General features: G+C 43.2%; 1 long non-coding RNA gene across 1 annotated transcript; it reads right to left on the bottom strand.

Annotated features, from left to right (window-relative positions):
• Positions 1 to 14,291: 14,291 nt before the first annotated feature.
• On the bottom strand, positions 14,292 to 15,852 carry LOC119320502. The gene is made up of 2 exons (XR_005155033.1): positions 15,236 to 15,852; positions 14,292 to 14,597 (listed from the first exon to the last, which is right to left on the bottom strand). It is a non-coding gene; the product is annotated as an uncharacterized LOC119320502 (long non-coding RNA).
• Between the last annotated feature and the right edge of the window lie 1,224 nt (positions 15,853 to 17,076).

Below are 17,076 nucleotides of genomic sequence, written 5' to 3'. Positions count from 1 at the left end.
AAGATGCGGGATAAAAAGAGGAAGGTGGAGAATGAGCTCAGATTTTTTAAATCAGACTTTGCTAAGATGGTGTTGGCGAAGGAGGAGGTACTTTCCCAGTTGGCTAGTGCAAAACAGGTTCTTACTAAACTGAAAGCAGAGGTGGATACACTAGTGGAAAAGGGCCCATTTGTCCCGGTTCTGGAACCGGGACTAAAGCCCATGACCTTTAGTCCCGGTTCGCTCACGAAATAGGACAGGTGGAGCTCCACGTGGCCACTACTGCGAGCCCCGGCAGGAGGGCCTTTGGTCCCGGTTGGTAACCCAACCAGGACCAAAAGGCATCCACGCGTCAGCGGCTGAGGAGCTGGGGGTTTTTTAAAGGGGGGGGTGGTTTGGGGGGTTTTGGAGGGTTTATTCAATTAGGGGTTTCATATATTGTGTTAGCTAGCTATAATAGAGAGAAGTGACCTCTCTTATCTCCGTTCTTGGTCGACACTACATACTATAGGTATAGAGAGGATTCGACATGCTAGCTAGTAAGAAAATGAAGGAAACCATTAAGTATAGAAGATCGTCATGAACATATACACAGAGAAGTGATCGACCTCTCCTTCTCTGAGAGATTGGTCGAACAATAAGTTTTCGTATATCTATCCGATGCTACTAGCTACATATATACAATATAAGATCTATTACAATCCCTAATATTTGAAGTCAAGTTCCACATGGTATTCTCTGGCTTTATTGATGACGTGGTCAAGAAAGAAACCCGCCAATTCCTCTTGAATTGCTTTTATGTGATCATGTGGTAGGAGCTCATCCTGCATCTGCCAGATCTAAAGAGAAGAAGAGGGTCAATACATTTGTATGAATGAAACACAACACAAATGATGGTAATAAAATACAATTGTGAATATTTTTTCTTATGCACTTCATACTGTTTTTCAGAGTAGCCCCGCTTATTCTTGACCGTCCCGTTGTAGATGAACTCGCAAACATAGTTTCCACAGAAATCATTTCCTTGTTCCTGCCACAAGCACATTATGAGAAATAGAGGTCAATCAAACTGATAAGCAAGCATGCTAAATGGTATTGATGAAACTAGCTAGAATCAATGGGAGATGCGCGAAACTAGGTAGTAGTACTTACTTTCGGGTGTTTAAATGTTAGCTCGGTCGGCAGTCCCGGAGAAATTGCGGTGAACTCTTTCCAAACCGTGCCAGACAAAGAAAATAATTACTTGATATCAGGAAATGAACAAAGTTGCCAATATGGTGCGATAATGATCGACTGAACTTACTTCTGGAGCATTCGAGTCATGTCCGCATAGTCCTCGGGATCTTTTCGTCTTGAGTCTAAGACGGTTACTTCTTCCTGCTCAAGCTTAATCATTAGGAGAATAAAGTGGAAGCTGCACACACATGCACAACTCATCAGTTACATGACTATAACCCCGAGTAATAAGGGAAATCGAATATGCACAAGAGAATAACACTCACTTGAAGTTGTAAGGAAAGAGTATTTTATCTTTTCTTTGATTTTTGAGAAACTATTGTAGCAAGTTGTCCTCGGTTAACAAGCATCCTTTGCCAGAACATATTGCTCCTTCCGTTAACTTGCATATCAGCGTGAACGCAAGTCTACTGTCCGATGCTCTATGTGTGGTTTTTATGGCCACGTGGAACGATCTTGCCGCAGACGTCGTTTCAACAAGAAGTGGCAGTGGAGGCCCAAGATTTTTCATCCTTCCCACTTTGCCCCTCGCGGTCCGCCTTCCGCCTCGGTTTCTACCACACCGCAGCTCTGCCTTGTCACGTCACCTCGCCAGACACCACCATCACTGTCCTCCACCGCACCACCGTCCTTGGCGAACTACCCGCTGAATCCGGTGCCTTTCCTCTCGCCGGGGTTCGCCGTTGAGCCAGGCCCGGTAGATCGTCTCGTCCGCAGTGGCATGGTCGTCGGACCCATCCCGCCACTTAGCCACGAGTTCCTCGCCATCGCTGAAGGTAGTGCTTATGTCCCCTTGCATCGCCGTGCAGCCATCCGCAACATGGTAAAAGGTCTGCTCCACAAATCTCAGCTTTTTACCACTGAAACCAGCGACCACCCTCTTGGCATTGGCATTTTTGGATTCATGGACTCTTTCATGCGCGATACTTCAGTCAATACTCCCCTTGAACTTGAAGAAGAAGATGTGCTGATTACTTTCGTGCCGCACAATGAAGCTCTCAATCACCGCATCACTTCTTTTGGCCCAGAGGTATGGCTCATGTTCTTCAGATTCCCATACGACTATCAGACTGATTACTACATCACAAAAGCCTTGGGTGGTTATGGTTCTCTCATCAGTTGGTACAACCCAAGGCAGGACAGGGGTATATGTTGATCAAAGCCCGTGTTCTGCGCCTCCGTCTGATCCCAAAAAGCTTTGTTGTCTGACAATTGGGTGGTGCACGTGACTGCTGGACTGTTCAAATCACCATCCTCAGAAGCAACGACTGGAATGGCCTATTACCTGAAGTGCTTCCTCCTGGCGAAGAGGAGCCCCCTGCCGACAGCAATCCGCATCCGCAATTTGGTCCTGAGTTAACTGCTGAGCAGCTGTATCAACAGCAGGTGCACAACTGGTTGGTGCAAAATGGAGCTCCCAATGCCGACAATGCCAACCAGGGCAATGGGCCTCCTCAGGACAATGGTGGCCGGGGTCAATGGGAAACTCCTCCGGCTCATCAGTTGCCACCACTTCCTCCTCACCTGGTGAACTACCAATCTTGGCTGGCAGCTCAGGGTCTCACTTTTCAGCATGGAATCGTTCCGGAGGATAACATCACAGATAATGCAATGGAGGCCTGGAACAATACTTTCTACTCCACTAATGACAGCTCTGCCCCAACTGAAGATGCTCTGCTCCTGTTTCCTATTACTGAACGAACTCTGCCTGCAGCTCAAGATGCACTGACCATTTCTGTCAGTTTGCACAACCATGGTATTCAGTTTGGCCTCTCTGCCAATGGTTCAGATTTGCTCAACCTTCTGCTGTCAGACCCAATTCCCAGGCATCACTTGAACAGCTTCATCTTCCACGCCCCGCGCCCTGCTATGGCCACCATTGGACCATGGCACTCTGGATACGGTATGCGATCTGCTAACTTGGAAGTCTCGGTGTTTGTTTCCTCTGGGGACAATGGCATTGTTTTCTCTCAGCTGCCACCTTCTCCAGTTTCCTCTGTGGTTCTGGAAGAAATTTCTGAAACTTCTCCGCAGCACACACAGTTTCTGCTGCCATCACCCCCTGTCGCTGCTCAAACTGAAGATGTTCCTCTACCTGCATTGCTGCCTCTGGTTGAGACAGGCACCCTGCTGCCCCAGGCTGACAGTTCCAGCTCCAGGGTCAACCACGATATGCTTGCCACTGCTGCCGTCAACTCCATTGCTGAGGTTGCTGGACTTGCTGCTGTTAACTACATCAATGAACCTGCAGGCCTTGTTGTTACTCGTGGTCGTAGGGTTCGGGCACCTGCATCCATTTCCACTATTGAAGTTCATCGGAGTAATCGATCCAACAAATACAATGGTTTCAAGGCCAACCAGGTGATTGATACCCGCACCACAACATCTAAGGTTAAACCGCGGCTGGTTCCTTTGATTGGCTCCTCCTCCGCTGCTCCGGACACGCCCTCTAACGAAGCACCCCCACTCCTGTTCATGTTCTTCAGGCAATTGGTATCAACATATGTGTTGTTCCTGCTGCTGAACTGACTGAAGAACTCCTCACTGCGGCTCCAGTTCTATCTACTGCTTCGAGCGCTCACTCAGGTACTTTGGTTACTGATGATTTGCCTAATGAGGACGTCCCCTCCAGGGCCTAGTCTACTTGCTCTTCATGCCCCTTTTGCGTAGCTGGGAAGTGCTCTATTGGAACATCTGTGGCATCAATTTTGATGATAACCAGCTAGCTCTTAATAACGCCATTAGAACTAGTGGTTGCTCGGTAGTTTGCATTCAAGAGACAAAGAAAACCTCTTTTGAGTTATCCTTTATTAAATCCTGTGGCCCTAAGCAATTTGATCAGTTTGCATATGTTCGATCTCAAGGAGCTTCTGGGGGCTTAATTACTATATGGAAAAGCTCTATGTTTACTGGTGATGTGGTGTTCTTGTCTGATTTTGCATTGGTTATTAACTTTACTAGCACTTTGTCCTCTCATACTTGGACACTGGTTAATGTATATGGCCCTTTCTCGGGCGACGCACATCTTACGTTTACCAACTGGCTTTATAACCTGGATATACCTAGCTCGCAAGATTGGCTCCTAGTTGGCGATTTCAATTACATTCGTGCACCTGATAATCGAAACAAGCCGGGGGGGGTGCCTGAATGACATGTGTACTTTTAATGACATTATCCGTAAACAGAGCCTTATTGAATTGCCTATCAAAGGCCGATCATATACATGGAGCAACATGCAACAAGATCCACTACTTGAACAGCTCGACTGGTTCTTTAATTCGCTGCATTGGACCAACGTGTACCCCAATACCCTGGTCAAGCCTCTTGGTAAGCCTGTATCCAATCATGTACCCTGCATTATCTCCATACAAACATGCATTCCTCGTAGCAAGATGTTTCGATTTGAGCCCTTTTGGATTTTGCACCCTGGCTTCATGAATCTTGTTCAAGAGGTTTGGAACAAACTAGTTAGAGCCCACAACGCTGCGACCATCCTCTGTCGCAAATTCAAGGCCCTTCACCATGCCCTAAAACTTTGGAGCAAAAACCTCTCTCGACTCTTTGTAGCCATTGCTAACTGCAATGAGACCCTGGCGCATCTTGATGAACTTGAAAATAATAGAATCCTAACAATACCGGAGATGAACTTTCTGAATATCCTCAAGAAACACCTGCTGCGCCTCCTTAAATACCAAAACCAGTACTGGAAGAAGCGCTACACAATTAGGTGGATCAAGTTCGGAGATGAGAATACCAAATTTTTTAGGCTGTTGCTACTGAAAGATATCGTCGCAACAACATCGCTAGTCAGAAAAGAGAATGGCTCTCTCATTGACACTCACGAGGGCAAAGAAGCGCTTATGTTCCAAACATATACTAATCGGCTGGGTACTTCACGACCTGCAGAAATGAAATTTAACTTGCCTGACATTCTGCAGCGCCACAATGATCTTGACTAGCTAACTGAGCCTTTTTCCCACGAAGAAATTGATGCGGTTGTTAAAGAAATACCGGCTGATCGAGCACCCGGCCCTGATGGTTTTATTCGCGCATTTCTTAAAGCATGCTGGCCTATTATCAAACATGACTTCTACAACCTTTGTGAGGCTTTCCATCAAGGGGACTTGGATCTCACTAGTATAAATGATGGCCTGATAACATTAATTCCAAAGTCCATCTCACCTGAAATGGTAAATGACTATCGCCCGATCACCCTCCTCAACTGCTGCCTTAAGATGATCACTAAGCTGCTTGCCAACCGCCTGCAACGAATCATTCTAAAGATCATTCACAAGAACTAGTATGGGTTTATAAAAGGGAGAACGATACAGGACTGCCTTGCTTGGGCGTTCCAATAGATTCATCAATGCCATGCATCGAAGAAGGAAATTATCTTATTGAAGCTGGACTTTGCCAAAGCATTCGATACAACCGAACATGATCCCATGATGAACATTATGAAGCAATTGGGATTCAATGACAAATGTCTCTCTTGGATGAAATGCATCTTCTCGACCGGGCGTTCATCTGTCCTATTGAATGGTGTGCCCGGTCGCCAATTCCATTGCCGCACCGGTGTTCGTCAGGGGGACCCGCTGTCCCCCTTGATCTTCGTCATTGTAGCTGATCTCCTCCAAGACGCGATCAACGACGCATTTAGGCAAGGAACAATTCAGCTGCCCTTTCCTTGCGCTGGTCAGATGGACTATCCAGTAATCCAATACGCCGACGACACGATACTGGCTATGCCTGCATGTCCTCAGCAAGCTGCGGTCATCAAAGGAATCCTTGTAGATTATGCATGTTCCATCGGCCTCCGGATTAACTTCCACAAATCTACGCTGATCCCAATCAACCTGTCGGATGAAACCGCCCTGGCGTTTGCAAACTTTTTTGGGTGTTCAGTTGGGTCGATGCCGTTCACTTACCTTGGACTTCCTCTCGGCACTACAAAACCGACCGTCCTAGACCTAATGCCTCTGGTGTGGAGTGCTAAACGTCACCTCATCTCCACGATTGTGATGATTTCCTACGATGGTAAACTCTCTTGGCTTAATGCTACCATCACCTCCCTCCTCATTTACACCATGGGCACACTCAAGTTCTCACCTAAGCTGATTGAGATGCTCAATAAAATTAGAAGGAGATGTCTCTGGACCAAAAAGACGGAGCAAGGGGACAAATGCAACTCCCTTGCAGCATGGGACATGGTTTGCAAACCCAAAAAGCATGGTGGCCTGGGTGTTATAAACATAAAGGTGCAAAATGATGCCCTGCTCATGAAATTCTTGCACAAGTTTTACAACAAGCTCGACGTTCCTTGGGTGCACCTTATTTGGAACACGTACTACGCCAACAAAGTCCCTCATGCCATGAATCCGATTGGCTCGTTCTGGTGGTGTGACATCCTTAAGCTCACCCCTATCTTCCGTGGGATCACACAAGTCCGGGTGGTTTTAGGCACATCTGCTCTACTTTGGAACGATCTTTGGGCTGTGGACGTTCTGGAAAGCTCGCATCCCCACGCGTTCTCTTTTGCCATGCATGAGGATGAGACCGTCAAAGATTTCTTGCAGAGCACGACATTGCCGGAGGCCTTTCATCTACCGCTCTCTCCACAAGCCCTGGACGAAGTGCGAGACATTCAACAGCTCTCCACGCACATGCACCTGTCCACATCCGACAACGATGTCTGGCATTATACCTGGGGGAGATCTGTTTATCGACCAGCCGATTACTACAGGTTCTTTTTTTGAGACGCCAACGCCCATCCAGCTTTCTCTCTTCTCTGGCGCTCTCGATGCATCATGAGGATCAAAGTTTTTGGCTGGCTTCTCCTGAACGACAGACTGAACACACGTGACATGCTCAAACGTATACATTACAATATAGGGGATGACCACAGTTGTTTGCTCTGTGGCAACCATGATGAGGAAACAGTGGACCATATGATCTTCACTTACCCCTTCAGTCAATTTTGCTGGCAAAAACTTGGTATTAGCTGGCCCTCCTTCACCTGCCGTCTCCAACTGCTTCAACAGGCTAAGAATTCTTGGGGGTGCCCGCTCTTCTTTGAAATCTTTTTGGTGGCTTCTTGGAGTCTTTGGAAGGAAAGAAACAATAAACATTTTAGGAGGATTGCTCCAACCATCAGTGGGTGGCTAAATAGATTTAAACAAGATTTTGGCCTCCTCCAACATAGGACTAGGGGTGTTCACCCTGCCTTCATTTCTTCCTTTGTTTCTGAGTTGCAATAGTGGTAGCCCCCCTCTTGCCCTGACCAAACCTGTCTGGGCAGGCTGATACCCACCTGTAAAAATGTAAAACACTTGTAACACGCTGTTCATATATATATATATATATATATATATATATATATATATATATATATATATATATATATGAAAATACAGTAGGAGCCTTTCCTACTGTCCATTCTTCAAAAAAAAAGTTGTCCTCGGTTTTTGTGACATTCTTTTGAACTGTCCTTTCATGTATGACATTTGGGTTAATGAACCCAATGCCATAGATTTGTGCTTTTCTGCATTCGACGATCTTCAATCTGACTAATATAGTGAGGATAATTATATATACATGCAATGAAAGAGCTGAGCTATATATATATAGACTTAATTACAGAAAGTAGTACTTACAGACAGTAGCAAGCCATAAGTGATTTGTCGAGGGCCTTTTGATTGTAGAACTGGAAAAACTCGTCAATATCAATAGTTAACAGTTCTTGGCCAATGAAGTCATGGTCCTCTTTAATTCTCATCGACAAAGCATCCTTGCCAGACTCGCTGCAGGTTTTCACGTACCATTCATGGAATCTTCGCATCATCGTTGTTAGAGCAAGAGTTACATCTTTGACGAGAGGCTTCCCATAGTGGTATTTGAATTCGTCCACCTACATTGTATCAGAATGTACATCGTCAAGCAGGTAATCACCAGCATTGGTATCGGGCAGCATCAATGGCTGATTTGCGACGATATCGCTAGATACCTTGAGCGGGGGGCACGATTGGTTCTCCTATTCTCCGAGCTGGGGAATTTTTTCCCACTTATTTGTTCTTTTAACCTTTTCTCTCCGAAGGCATTGATAGTGCGCTTCGCTTTCACCGGATCTATCTTCTCCTCCGCAGGTGGATGTTTCATAGCTCTTCGCGTTTCAAAGAAGTCCTTCACTTGGGCTTCAACGATCTTTGCATTTTCCTCCACGATCATCTCGTATGGTAACTTCTCTACAGGCTTGAGAGATGGACCGAATCTGTATTGCCTCCCGCCTTTGGCTGTACTGCTAGACGCCAGAGTGGTCCGATGCGCTGGAGCAGCCGGAGCAGCGGCATCTTTGTTCCGCCATTGCTGACGAGGTGGAGGAGGAGGCGGGCTTCTCGGACACGCCGGAGCAGGCGGAGAAGGAGGCGGAGTGCCGCCCTCATGCGCCGGAGAAGGAGGCGGAGTGCACTGATCACTTGCCGGAGGAGGAGGAGGAGGTGGAGTGCCCTGACTCACCGGAGGAGGAGGAGGAGACAGAGGCATGAAGTTCAAAAGCTTTATGTGCTTCTTCTGCCATAGACATGGAGTCTTCAAAGCAAGACCCAGCTGAGTCTCCCCTTCACCTGTAGGGTGGTCAAGCTGGAGCTCCTCAAATCCCTTCGTTATTTCATCCACCATCAGAACAACATAGCCTTGTGGAATCGGAAGGCAGTGAAAAGTTGCGTCGGGTTCAGGAGGTGCAACAGAGTCGACAGCTGCCTCGACTTTGAGGTTCTGCCATTGTGTCATAAGCTGGCATTGTTGAGCCTCCATGATAGCATCCATGGGGCAGCTAGGAGCCGTGAAGTCAGGCTGCTGAATGAGCTCGGTGGAAGCCACGCTGCTTCTCCGCTGAGAAGGCGGGGTAGCTTCTGGGGTAGCTTGGGCAGGTAGCTGGCTCTCAACTTGTTCCTCTAGCTTTCGTACCCTTGTATTCAACTTCTACAGTTTGCTCAGCTCCACTTTCCTCCTCCTCTCTTGGGTTTTGTAACCGCCTGCGTCGGGAAACCCAACCTTCCATGCAATGGAGCCTGGCATGCCTCGTGTTCGTCCAGAGTGCTCAGGATTCCCTAGGGGCTCTTTGAGCTCGTCATTCTCTGTCGGGAACGAATGCCCCTTGCTGCACTGCGGCGATATACTTCTGAAGGTTCTTGACGGGTATTTCAAGTTGCTCGTCCATCCAAATGTACTTCCCTGTTTCAGGGTCCAAGGTTCCCCCAACCCTGAAGAACCAAGTCCTTGAACGTCTGGCCAGTTCAATGTCTCTGGTTTGACCCCTTTAGCAATCAGGTCATTCTCAGCCTTGTCTCACAATGGCCGGGTTTTGTGGTAGCCACCTGACCCCATGCGATGGTGGTGCTCCTTCTTTGCAGCATTTTTCTTGTTTGTCGCTGACATCTTCTTTCTCTCCTCCGATGTCTTGTGGGACACAAATGCGGGCCAGTGATCTCTTATCTTCTCAAATCGGCTGGTGAATTCTGGAGTCTTCTCTTTGCCGACATACGTTGATTTCGACTAATTCTTCCACCTCCTGAATAGATCTGCCATCTTCTTAAGAGCATGAGCCTTGACCAATAGCTCTATAACTGGCTTATCCGGATCCTCCTCTGGTGGTAGGGTGAAATTTTCCTTCAGCACGGTCCAAAGTTCATCTTTCTGTCTATCTTTGACATAAGAAACTTGAGGGTCTTTGTTCTTAGGCTTATTCCATTGGTGGATGCTGAACGGAATCATGTCCCTAACAAGAACCAGCAGAAAATGCTTCCTTGGTTCAGATGGGTTCAATCGGTTGGCCATCGCCCACGATTGCTGTGATCGTGAATCTTTCATCCTGGCGCAACCTTTTCTTCGGGCCTCATCTCGTTACCGAAGTTTGGCTCGATCTGGAGGGCTATAAAATAAAAAAGAAGAGTTAATATATGTACATACCAAAACAATTAATGCATCAACTAGCTAGTTAGCACATGCTTTATATATATATATATTCTAATCACGGGATCAGAATAATATTCTAATCACAACTTGAACTTCCTGGGTTATCCAACCTGACCTTCCCCGAGTATTAGGTTGAACTTCAGTTAAAAGGTGTCCAAACGGGGCTTCCAATATATCGTTGGAAAGCTATAGACACGATTATCATGACCCAAGTTTAATTTTTGCCAAAATGTAAGCGGTTTAAGAGCAGTTTTGAAAACCGTTTTTTCTTCATACAAAAAACGTGAAATGTATTTTCGATCACATTTCTAAACCGTTTATCGGAATGAGGCAAATAATATGGCGTTGGATAGCTGCTGCAAAACCGCTCCTTCCACATGTTGATAGTTTTCTGAAATTCCCTATAGTTAAAGAGTAATTTGGCAAATCATTAAATTTCACAAACCGAACAACCGAGTTTGTATTTTTGATGGCATTTCTAAACGGCTGATCCAATTGAGGCAAATGATATGGTGTTGGAACACTTATGAAAATGCGCTACTTTTTCATGTTGAAAGTTTTTTCTAATTTTGAACGGTTTAAAAGTAATTTAGAAAATGATACAAGTTCCAACGAATTTGTATTTTTGAGCTAAGTTTTGAAACGTACATCCGAATGCAGCAAACAATATGGTGTTGGAAAGCTTGAGGAAGTGCGAAACTTTTTTGTATTTATTGTTTCTCCCAATTCCTTACGGTTTTAAGTCAATTTTGAAAATGGATAAAACTTTTTTTGCCGTAATTTCTACAAACTTTATCAGAATGGGGAAAATAATATACCCTTGAAAAGCTACGGAAAATAACTTTTTCATGTTGATGGTTTTCTCTGATTCCTAGCCATTTTCAAGTAATTTGGAAAACAACGAGATCGTGAGTTCTGCCTTTGTCGCAAAACAGATTCTCCGAAAATGCATCGCGTGAAGAATTTGAACTTCTCAACATGTCTACCTGAACTTCCTCTGTTTTTCACGTGTTTTTCTTTTCTTGTAGCTCTCCATCCACTCAGCGGAATTGACCAAGTGATATCCAGATGGAAAGTTGTTCTAAACACACAACTTTCCCGTGTTGATCATTTTTTCATACTTGCAACGGTTTTAATAGTTTTTTCATCTAAAATTCATTCAGTGTAGTTGGTGAACTTCCTGCTATTTTCACGTTGAACTTCTGTGATGTATTTTTATTTGTAATTTTCTGATCCACTCGTCAGTGTTATGCAACTGATATTCCTTTTGTACAAACCTCTCTCACAATATTTTTTTTTAATTTTCTCTGATCGATGACTTGAACTTATAACAACAAAACTTTTAGTGTTTGCTTTATTATTCTTTTTTAATATAAAATGCACACCGTGTAGTCCGTGAATTTCTGTCAGTTATCAATCTGAATTTCTCTCGGTTACATGAGAATATCTGAATTTTTTATGAATTTTAATCTGAATTTCTTAATCCTTTTTTATGAATTTTGAAGCGCTCTATTTTTAAAAGTTAAACTTCTTGTTATTTTATTTTTGAAATTCTTATTCCATTCTTTAATAACGAGGAAAATCTGAGTTTTCTATAATCATCGAACTTCTCCGTATTTTTAATATGGACTTCCTGGTTTTTTAATTAATCTTTTTAATGAAATTTTGAAGCGCTCTATTTTTAAAAGTTGAACTTCTTGTTATTTTATTTTTGAACTTCTTGTTTCCATTCTGTAATAACGAGGAAAATCTGAGTTTTCTATAATCATCGAACTTCTCCATCTTTTTAATTTGGACTTCCTGAGTTACACAACCTGAACTTCCCTCTGTAGGAACCCGAACTTCAGGCTATCTTCGCAACCGTGTCTCCCCCCGCGAATTATTCTGGTGAGTCGTGTTCTATGTGATGTAAATGTAATCTGGAAACGGGTTTTAGCAACTAAATGCCCATTTTAAATAGGAATCTTGCTCATTGGCGGATTTGCTTTCGTGTCGTGATGAACGTCTGATGAGAATAATATTCTGATAACTACATAACCTACCGCAACAGTAGCACTTGAACTTTGCCAAGTTCTAAGTTGAACTTCCGCAAACATTGCCTAAATGGGGCTGGCGATATACCATTGGAAAGCTATGGACACGAGTATCATGACCCAAGTTAAATTTTTGGCAACATGTACATGGTTTAAGAGCAGTTTTTAAAACCTTTTTCTTCATAAAAAAATGTGAACCATATTTTCGAGTCTATTTCTAAACCGTTTATCAGAATGAGGCAAATGAGATGGTGTTGGAAAGCTGCTGCAAATCCGCTCCTTCCCCATGTAGAAACTTTTTCCAAATTCTCTACCATATTCGACGCCCTGAGGTGCAAGGTGGCGACACGGAAAATCTTATGTATAGAAAACCGAGTTATTTGAATTTTGAACTACTCTATAATGATAAATTGAACTTCTTGATTTATTCTTTAGTAACGGGAGAAATCCATGTAGTAGTTGAACCATTGGTTGTTTTCACTTTGAACTTATGTGTTACTTTTATTTGAACTTCACATTATTTATTTGAGTAAAAAGACTTCATTTTGATTTTCCAAATGAACATCGAATTTCACTGTTTTTTTAGTTTGAACTTCATGGTTGATTCTTTAATAGCAATGAATATATATGAGTATTTTAAAAATTGTAAAATCCTCTATTTTTAAATAAACCTAGAACCACTTCGTTGTTTTAGTTTGACTTCTAGTTTTTTTTACAAAAAACGGGGGAAATTCTTTTAAACTTTTTTAGTCGTTTGTTTTTTTAATTTGAACTTCTTCATTCTATTCTTTAGTGAGAAAATTTTGAGTTTGTTATATACTAGGAATTCTCTGTTTTTTTAATTTGAACTTGTTAGCCGTTTTTAGAAGAAATATATTTTAAAATAAGCATCAAACATTTTATAAAATTGAACTTCATAATTTTATTTTCCCTATATTATGAAATCATCTTAGTTTTCCATACACATCGAAGTACTCCGTTATTTTATTTGAACTTCTCGATTTTATTTGTTTAGTAGCAAGGAAAATCCGAGTTTTTAAATTCATACTTCTTAGTTTTTTTAATCTGGACTTCTCGCTTTTTTAAACTATGAAAATCAAATCAACTGCTATTCAGTTTTTTATCTATTTTTCGAAAGTGAAATTTTGGATTTGTTAAAACTTCAAACTACACCATTATTTGAATTTGAACTTCTAGGTGTTTTTATAAACGACCTTCTTTGCCAGAAAATTGCGCTTCATCATATTGTTTTTTGAATTGCTCCCTGTATTAATTTCAAACTTATGTCATGATTTTTGTTCATAATTAAACATTAATTGTGCCATTTTTAAAATTTGGACTTTCTTGGTTTATAGTTTTGAGTATCAGAAAAAAAAATCTGAGTTTTGTAATTAATATCGAACTGCTCCACTTTTTTGATCAAACTTCTTGGTTATATTTATTTAGTAACGAGGAAAATCCAAGTTTTTTATATAGATTGAACTACTCCTTTTTTTGAATTTGAACTTCTTGGTTATATTATGGAATTATTTAAACTTCCTCATTTTTTCTTGATGTTCCTGAATGGAACAATGTGCACTCCCTCGAATTGTCATAGTTCACTCATCTACAATATTTTTTTCTGTTCGCCTCTTTTATATTTTTGGACACCCATGGTGTGAATTTTTTCCGAAAGTATTCATTTTGAATTTCTGCGGCAGAATATATGAATTTCTCATCCATAGTTTTTTTGTGTGTATCACATTACAGAGTTCACACAAGTTCGGATTTGTAATTTACTTTTGTAGAGTACACACCCACTGGTGCAGAACTTCAACATCCACGGCGATAGGTTTGCCACATTTTTTTAGTGTACAAACTTTCTCATCAGACACACCTTGAACTTTCCAAGTTCTAAAAACGTATGAAATCTATGTGTTTTTTTGTTGATATGTTCACTATCATGTACTGACAAAGAGATAAAAAACCAACAATCTCACAACACTTAACATGTTTAAGAAAGAATTGAAGGCAATTTTCAGTGCGACAACACGAAAACAAGGTTTTCAAACCCATTTTCCTCTAAGACACATAGAACCAACACATTTTCACAGCACAACAATGTGGCTTAAGGAAACTCGAATTTTCTTGATGAACAGAGAGGCCGTTGAACAATGTGACTCTTACTAAAAGACACATACATTTTTCTATCTTGTGTTTGCACAAAATAAGCTATTACTTGTCTCCCGATTAAAAAAGCTAGTGAATTTCTCCACCACACACATGTTCTTCTGAACCTCACCATCACCACACACTTTTTCTGAACCTCAACCTCACCACCACACACACGCATACATGCTCCTTCTCTTCGTTATATTTTTGAACTTTATGTGCATAAATCTACAAAAACAACATCTTTTGTCAGAACATGAAAAGAGCATAACAAAGCTGCACCATGCAAATTTGTGAGCACTGTGTGATTTAAGTAACTACTAGAGTGCTTGATAAACAACCTGGGTGCTGGCAGCCGGACTATATATATTACCACGTATTCAGTGTTGACAATTCCTCAACACTGAGTACTGAATACCGAACCGACTAGTACGAGTTCAGTACAATTCAGCCAACTAGTTTTCGATCGTGGTAACAAACAAAGCAGCGCTTGAGTGCTCCACATCACAGTAACAGAATTGCTGTGCTGGGATGTACTGTACGTGTGCTGCTCCGGTTTTCTTCAGACCAACTCAAAAAGTTACGCGCAGTTGTGCTTTGAAACTGAAAACTCATTACTCAAAGCTAAAAACAGAAGTTATTATCCCACATTGTCTTGTTCCACAACAATTGTCTTGTTTGGTTTGTGATTTGAAACTGAAAACTAACTTTTATCCAAACGGGGATGCCCCAGGCCACGTGCGGTGTGATACGCCGGTGCAGAATGGAACGAGCAGAATGTGACGCAATTCTATCATTCAAGAAGGCAGGAGCAGAGAAGCAACAGGAGGGAGGAAGGTCAGCTTCAGCAGGAGGAGGAAGGTCACCTGCAGGCTGCAGCAGGATGAGGGAGGGGTGGTGGTCGTCCCGGCGGGTGGTGCCAGAAGCGGGGCACATCAGTTAAACCGCCCGAGGTGGCGGCGGCGAACTTCCAGATTGATGCAGCGGATCTGGGCACGAGGGCTCGGCCTCGTCCGGTTCCCAGCCAGATTCGGGGCGGACGGTGCTCGGGGGACTTCGGTGGCGAGCTCCTGCCGCATGGCTGTTGTCAATGATGGCCATGGCGGGTACCTGTGGGAGAGCAGAGAGAGAGAGAGAGAGGGTGTGAGGGAGAAGGAAGGAAAGGAAGAGAGGAAGCGAAGGTGTGCCGGAGGCCCCCCTGTGGCTGCCGATGGAGGAGCACGAGGGCTTGGCATCCCCTCGTGCGGGCGTGGAGGCGGACAGGTGAGGAGCAGAGGCAGGCGCCGCGGCGGCCGGATCCAAGACCGGTGGCGGCACGGCGTCCTCATCCAGGGGACGGTGGTGGCGCGGCTGCCGAATCTTGACGCAGGGGGCGGGGGCAGATCGAGGGCGGGGCGGCGAGCTTGTCGCAGGAGGAATCGGGGGAGAGCAAGCTGCGGGAGGCGCGGGACTGGGTCGTTTTCTCAGGTGTGCATTTTCTAGAATCTCGGGAACAGCTAATCCGGCCTAAATAGGGCCTGCCGTGATCCAAATAGTCATTCTGATCCCAGGATCACAATAGTAGGATGGATTTATATATATAAACAAATGTTTCCTACAAGCAGTGGTAGTTACCACCACTTGCATTTTGTATGTTGTATGTAGTATTTGTCAAAATTGAGAGTATGTACGTGTAGTATGTAGTATATAACAATGATTAGGTAGTATATATACTAATTTTTATGTAGTATATACCATGTTTTGAGTATGCTCTTTTTTACATACAAATATGTACGTATTTCACAAATATAACAAAAACTATGGGTTCATATGCAATTTTTTCATGTAACTTGCTTTGAAATATCTTATATATAGTATATGAATATATTTAAAATGATAAAGTAGTATATATAGTACCACATGGTAGTATATGAGACATATGGGGTAACTACCACCGGGTGGTATGATGGATATATATATATATATATATATATATATATATATATATATATATATATATATATATATATATATATATATATATACCTCGCCGGAAACAGCTGATCCCGACTCCGTTCGGTCACCGGAACCGTCATCACAGTCTCCTTCTTAATCATGCACCTGTTACTTCCTGCTAATTACAAAATCATGGATTTCTTCAATACTTTTATACAAGAGAACGTGCACATATAGAATGGTAGATGAGATCAGGATCTTCTTCTACTTCTTCTTCTTTTTCATCTTCTTTCTTCTTCTTCTTCTTCTTCTTCTTCCTCTTCTTCTTCTTCGTCTTCTTCTTCTTCTCCTCCTTTTCCCTCTTTTTCTACTTATTGTTCTTTTTTTCATATTCTTCTTCTTCTTCTTCTTCTTCTTCTTCTTTTACTTCTTTTTCATCTTTCTTGTTTATTCTTAAAAAACAGAAAAAATAAACTAAACCTAAACTAAACTAAATCTAAACCTAAATCTAAACTAAACTAAATTAAACTAAACTAAACTAACCTAAACGAAATCTGAAAGTAGAAAAAAAAAGCACTAGAACTCACCTAGCTAGCTCCGGCGAGGTCGACCGATGGAGGTAGGCCACGGAGAGGGGGCGCGGGTGGAGGAAGGCCGCGGGGAGGGGCGGTGGGGCGCGGTGCGGCTCCAGCGGCGGGGCGGTTCCGGAGATGGGGTGGGGCTGTCGGCTCCGGCGATGGGGCGGTGTAGGGCGGCCGCCACGGCCTGGGTC

Source organism: Triticum dicoccoides, chromosome 6B, assembly GCF_002162155.2.
Source record: "Triticum dicoccoides isolate Atlit2015 ecotype Zavitan chromosome 6B, WEW_v2.0, whole genome shotgun sequence".
NCBI lineage: Eukaryota > Viridiplantae > Streptophyta > Magnoliopsida > Poales > Poaceae > Triticum > Triticum dicoccoides.
This window is presented reverse-complemented; position numbering and strand designations above follow the sequence as displayed.